Genomic DNA, 7,458 nt, shown 5'->3' on the forward strand with positions numbered 1-7,458 from the left:
CCGAAATCGAAATTTTTTTTGAATGGCCGCCATTTTGTTTAAAAAATTAAAAAAAAAATCTGTTCCGTCACCCGAAAATGACATCTATTCTGATTATAACCCCGTTTTTTTTCACTTCGGACGCTCTGGAGACCCTGAATCGTGGCCGCCAGGACGACACCTTTTCTTTCGACCACCAAGTTTGAAGTCTCATTACTCTTTGAACAACCCGCGTATCGAGGCAAGAACAACTTTTTTAGTTACTTTGAACATTTTTGAATACAATAAATAAAAAAAGTTTTCAATTATTCTTTGCGTTTTCAAATAAGAATTTTTTTAAAAAGGGTCCAAAAAACGGCTTTTGAATGAGAAGACCCCCTTAAAAAGATTTATTTTACATTCAAAAATATTTGTCCCTTTATATACCCTTGCAGGGTATTATAATTTCAGTCAGAAGTTTTCAACGCAGTGAAGGAGACGTTTCCGACCCTATAAAGTATATATATTCTTGATCAGCATCAACAGCCGAGTCGATCTAGCCATGTCCGTCAGTCTATTTCTACGCAAACTAGTCCCTCAGTTTTAAAGCTATCTAAATGAATCTTTGCATATAGTCTTCAATATACTCTCACTGCTATATATGGCGGAACGGTCCGGATCGGACGACTATATCATATATCTGCCATACAAATGTTCGATAAATTTTTAGAAAAATAATTATAAATTTGCTGTTTTTATTTTTTATGTTTATTTACTCTGTTTTGTGAGTGTTTTCAGCATTTAAATCTATAATATAAACATCAAAACCAATCTGCAAACCCTTGCAAACTTCGGCGTGCCGAAGTTAGCTTCCTTTCTTGTTGTTATATCCTGTTAGTTTGCAAGAACCCGAATGTACAGAATAATGTTGTTCTTTTATTTTAGTGCTTTTAGTGCTTTCCTGCTTAAATGCAAAGTGAAATTTAACATATATCTGTTGTATATCACCCCAAAGTTCTTTTATAACCCACCACCAACCAGAAAATCGTAAAGAAAAAAGTTTTCACGATTTTTAACAATAAACAGAAGGGGTTTTAACCTCCCCGTTTTATTGCAATGCATTATACATATATGTATATAACGCATTATATACTTGGTAGACAAAAATGTATATGTCAATGTTGAAAATTTGTGCTCCCATCTTAGAAAGATATTCCAACACTTTCGATCCTATAAAATATATATATTTTTGATCAGGATCAACAACCGAGTCGATCTAGCCATCTGAATGAAACTTTGCATATAGTCTTTAGAATATTCTCACTCCTCCATACATATATGTATATTATAGCTACCATAGAAACGATCGATAGATGTACAGAAAAATCTAAAAAACTGTAACTGTCAAACTGTAAATATTTGAAGATTATGTAAAATGTAATAAAACTTAGTTTTGTGTGTTTTTCAGCATTAAAAATAATTATGTTTATTATATTAGATATTTCAAAACTGAAATATAATTTTTTTATACGAATACTCTTTTTTTTAATTTTATCAAAACTAAATTATTATATGCTATGTGTAAATATACAGTTTTTATATAATTCATTTCATTTTTTTCTTCTAAATTGACCAGACTGGATCGATTTGTAATTATCCAATTGCAATCTGCAAAGTTATACAAACTTTGGCGTGCCTTTTGTTATTTTAGAAATTTGTTTCGTGCCGATGTTAGCTTTCTTTCTTATTTTTAGAAATATATGCTGAACAAAAACAAGGTAAAAACCACTCTTGTTACATTTACCAATACATACAGATCTTCATTTCCAGATTTACATTAACAGAATAATATGATATAATAATTTTGATAAAATTAAAACTAAAATTCTAAAGTAATACAAATTGCTCATATCTCTAGTTTTGGTAGAAACGGACAGACGGACATGGCTGAAATAGAAATAGATAGGAAATGAATTAAATGAACACGGTGAAGGAGTCACCGTGCTGCAAACTTCTGGCTAAACTTATACTACCCTGCAAGGGTATAAAAACAAAAATGTGTCAGGGGATAGTGTCCAGTTTCATGCGTTAAAAAATTTCAAAAATTATGCAAATAACTTTGAAACAGACTAAAAAAGTACATAAAATCGTGAAAAAATGAACGGGAAAGGGGTTGAAAAATCACAGAAAAGGGACAATTGACCGGCTGCGATTTAAATGTTGTCCTTCAGTCAGCCAAGAGATTTAGTTCTGCATTTTCGGGAGAGTCCATCCAGCTGGCGCTGTCCGAAAACAGGTTTTCTTTCCCAGAAGGGAAACCAGTTCAACATCTTCTAGGTTTTACGTATTACCTAACATATTGTATTTTTCGCACTATAAGAGTCCGAGCCTTAGTCCACGTCCCACCGGTCCATCGGTCAGTTTTTATTTGTTTATTCATTTTTTTTTTGTGTCAGATTTCTTCGCGGTATTTTTTCTTAAGTCGGTCATCCCCTTTTTTATGGTATAGGTATTCTGCTCAAATATAAGCTAAGACTGTATTCCATCTTTTCGGCAATTAAAGAAACCAAAGGAAGGAGTTAAGCCGAACTTTGTATACCGTTGCAGCTTGCAATTTAAAATATATACACTGAACAAGTACGGCGTAATGTCATCTTTCATGAACGGACCTATTATATGTATATTGTATTTGCAGTTCAATAGATTTAACAGGAGATAAGAACAAGAAAGGAAGCTAACTTTGGCATTATATTTTACCTATTCGTATTATATTGACAGTTACAGTTTTACCCTTATTAGCTTTACATCCACTGATCGTTTCTAAAGCAGCTATATGATATACATATAAATTCTGAAATAATGATAAAGTCGTCCGATCCGTCCCGTTCCAACATATATAGCAGTGAGAGTATTCAGAACACTTTATGCAAAGTATCATTAAGTTAGCTTTAAAACTGAGGGACTAGTTTGCGTAGAAACGGACTGATGACAGCCGGACATGGCTAGATCGACTCGGCTGTTGATGCTGATCAAGAATATATATACTTTATAGGGTCGGAAATGTCTTCTTCACTGGGTTGAAAACTCCTGACTGAAATTATAATACCGTGCAAGGGTTTAATAACTCAAGAAAGACGAAAATATGTCGCAAACCAGCGAAACTATAATTTTTTTACTTCATTTTTTCGATCGTTTCTATGGCATCTATATGATATAGTCATTCAATCCAAGCCGTTCCGACTTACATATATGTATATCAGTGAAAGTAGTCAGAAGACTATCAGCAAAGATTCATTCATTTAGCTTCAAAATTGAGAGACTAGTTTGCGAGGAAACTGACGAACATGACTAGATCGACTCGGCTGTTGACCAAAATTATAATACCTGCAAGGGTATAAAAGGATATATTTATACATAGCATTTGGCTCTAATAAAATTCATTACTTTTAAGTCGAAAAATCATTTATGTATTTATTTTATCAAAATCAAATTATTATATGCTCTGAAATTGAAATTAACCCAAAGAATACAAAAATGTACTCAAAAAAAAATGTTTTTTGATTTGCCAATGCCATTTAAAGATAACTAAGTGGCCGTGCGGTAATGTCTGCTCCGCTGTGTTGCAATTACAATTGGTAAGGAGCTTTTAAGAAATTCTCGACAAACCGAGAAATCGATTTTTATCTTAAGAGGACCCAGGAAGTACTGTTTAAAAGTGGGTAACATTCTTTTAGAGCGTTAATTAAATTCGCAAACCTTGCTCCCAGTCCATACTTTCATTTGATGTTTACGAAAGTTAAAAGTTAAGGCTGTTCGCAATTCCTATTACATATATCTTCAGATAAGTCGCTTGGACTTGCTAAAGCTCCCAAAAAACAATACTGATAAAATTGTAGAAAGTCGCCTGTTATTTGAAAAAATAGATTAATAAATACATAGGTCTTATATAGGTTCCAAAGTGTAACTCCTAATGAAATAATCTTCGTTACCAACGAAGAAATGAGGCCAATTAATCGATTACGTGTTTTTTGGGGACCCTCTTAGTCCCCAATAAAAGCTAATCGACTCTTTGTGGAAAAAACCCTGCAATGTGAACAAGATAAAAAAATCTGTGCAATGGGAATACATTTTTTCTACTCGTACTTTCCATTTTTTTTTTTTTGCACTTAGCATTTTTTTACCACAGCTGAAGCAACAGGAGAAACCTCATTGTCATTTTTTTTCTTGTGAATTGCCAGGTTCTGACTGCACTCCACCACTCCGGTTTTGTATACCCTTTCGGGGTATTATAATTGTTACCATAAGCTTGCAACGACCCTACAAGGTATATATGTATATTCTTGATCAGCATCAACAGCAGATGCTATCTAGCCAATCCGTCTGTCATTCCGTTCCTATGCAAAATAGTCTCCCATCTGAAATAAACTTTTCGGGGAGTCTTCTTACTATTCTCATATATTTACTATAATATATTTACTATAAGAACGATAGGAGAATTATTTATAACTTTGGCAGTTTAGAATACATTTTAATCTGACAATATTGTATTTTTTAGAATTTCCGTTTTAATTTTATAACAATCGCCGCCTTAGGAACGATGGGAGAATTAATAAAAAACAGAATTATCAATTCGGAGTTTTCAAAAAACATTTCTTCAGAATTTCGGTTTTAATTGATTGAAAATCTAATTCCTATGGATGTTTACATTACTTTGCTGTTTTTTAACATATAGGTATTTATAATAAATATATTCTATTATATGTATATTATTCTATTCTATTTAAGGGGGTCTTCTCATTGGGCAACTTTTTGTTTCGTCGAATCGACGCAGAATTGTCACCATTCTCGGGTGACGGAACAGATTTAAAAAAAAATTTTTTTTTTAATTTTTTTTTTTTACACTAAATTACAAAAAAAAAAGCCGGAATCGAAATTTTTTTTTGAATGGCCGCCATTTTGTTTAAAAAAATTTTAAAAAAAATCTGTTCCGTCACCCGAAAATGACATCTATTCTGAATATAACCCCGTTTTTATTTTTCATTTCGGACGCTCTGGAGACCCTGAATCGTGGCCGCCAGGACGACACCTTTTCTTTCGACCACCAAGTTTGAAGTCTCATTACTCTTTGAACAACCCGCGTATCGAGGCAAAAACTATTTTTTTATTTACTTTGAACATTTTTTAATACAATAAATAACAAAAGTTTTCAATTATTCTTTGCGTTTTCAAATAAGAATTTGTTTAAAAAGGGTCCAAAAAACGGTTTTTGAATGAGAAGACCCCTTAAGAAGAATGTGGTTAAAATTGGATTGAAGCCTAATTAATATACATGTTTTATATTTATATTATTTTAATTTGGCTAAAAGAACAAATTTCTAATAATTTAATTGAAAACAAAAGGGTAGACAAACTTCGGCTTGCCGAAGTTTGTTCCATTTCTTGCTTTTTTTAACAATTTTTTTCCTCTTGTTAATTAACGTGACTTGTGGCACTCTTTTGGCCACTGGACAACACAGACCTCTGCGGTTGTGGGTTCATCCTACGCATCGCCACGCTATATTTGTCCAACATATAATGTGTTTGCTCTCGAAGCACCATGAGCATCGTTTTCACAGGTTCCCAGGCCAGCGATTGGAGCAGTGGGTGTGCAATAAAAAAGAATGCAAAAAAATATACAAAAACCTTGCCGTTTAAAGGTCGGAAAATCGCGGCAATTACTTCTCTGGATCCCAGCGGATATGCACGGACCAACAGCTTTTTTTGCTACCTTTCGTTTGCGTTATTTTTTTGACGACCTTGTGTGTTTTTTAGGCTTTTGAAAAATTTTAAACCGGATTTATTTATCTCTCCCAGAGTCTCACACACATATTTATGTAAGAGCGTAAATTAATTGCTTGGCGGATTAACGAGTTTTTTATTCAATTTGCGTGGTTACCAAAGCGTTGAAAAATTCAACTTAATAATATAAACCATGAACAATGTTTATACCCATGCAGGTATTGGGTTTGCAACGCAATGAGGGAGACATTTCCGACACTATAAGGTTATATTCTTGACAAGCATCAACAGCCGATTCGATCTAGCCATCTTGTCTGTCCGTCCGTTTTGTCTGTCCGTTTCTACGCCAGCTAGTCCCTCAGTTTTGAAGCTTTCTAAATGAAACTTTGCAGATAGTCTTCTGACTGCTCTCACTGCTATTTAAGTCGAAACTCTATCATGCATCATCATCTTTTTAGCTGTTTTTCATCTTCTTTCATATATAGTAATTTTGTTTTATTTCAGAGTATCGGTTTTAATTTTATGAAAATCGGACGACTATATCATATAGGTGTCGTAGAAACGATCGGTGAATTTAGAGAAAAATGTAAAGCTGGGAATGTGAAGCTGTAGCTTTCAATCTGTACGTATAATAATATTATATATAAGTGTAAAAATCTAGATATTTGTTTTTTCTGGACTTAAATTTATAATTTTATTATATTAGATTTTTCAAATCTAAAATATAGTTATTTTATACGATACAGAATCAATTGATTCTTAATGATCCAATTGCAAATTGCAAGGGTATACAAACTTTGGCGTGTCGAAGTTAGCTTTCTTTTTTGATGTTAATAAATCATTCATAAAATATAAAATAGTGGTAATTAATATATATCTATATCTATCTCCACCTATCTACATCTATATCTACACAATTGTGAATTTGTTTATTTCCATACAGTAGTAGGCAAAGAGATGTTATTCATCTTGCAGTAATGTAGTGCATGTTTAAATTCAAAGGAATTGCATTGGGCAAATGGACGTTTTTGCGAGTATTACGGTGCATTAAAATTGTTCGTAGAAAGCTTTAAATTGGGACAACAACGTTCGCCGGGCCCGCTAGTAATAGTGTAAAGTGAAAGTCAGTTTCGACCCTATAAAGTATGTATATTTTTGGTCACTTTAAGCCAAGCCTACGGAAATTAGTATCTTAATTTTTGGGTTATCTGAACGGATCTTTGCAGATAGTCTTTTCATAATTCTCGCTAGTTTATAAGCCATATCAGACGACTATATCATATAGCTGGCAGAGAACAATCCGAGGAACAATCCTATTTGACACATATTCATTTATAACCTTGCAGGGTATTATAATTTTAGTCATAAGTTTTTATCGTAGTAAAGAAGACCCTGCAAGAGTATACAAATCACAAGATTTTTGGCTAATAGGTAATGTCACAATTAAAAGTAACTCAAAACGTTATTTTTCCAAGTTGCCAGATCTGCTGCAAGTTTCTAAACAACAATAAATACTCTTTAAGGATATGCAAACTTGTTAAGCTTCTACAATTTGTTTAACTTGTCAGCCATAACCAAATTCTAATAAAGCAATATGAAGTAAGCGCTCTTGCAGCAAACTTCTTTCATTTATTCCTATTCCTCCTATTTCGAAAAATATCCCTGATAAGAAACACCGGAAACCGGCCTCTTACATTACCATTAAACCGTTCAATTAAAAAA

Source organism: Drosophila kikkawai, chromosome 4 (assembly GCF_030179895.1).
Source record: "Drosophila kikkawai strain 14028-0561.14 chromosome 4, DkikHiC1v2, whole genome shotgun sequence".
NCBI lineage: Eukaryota > Metazoa > Arthropoda > Insecta > Diptera > Drosophilidae > Drosophila > Drosophila kikkawai.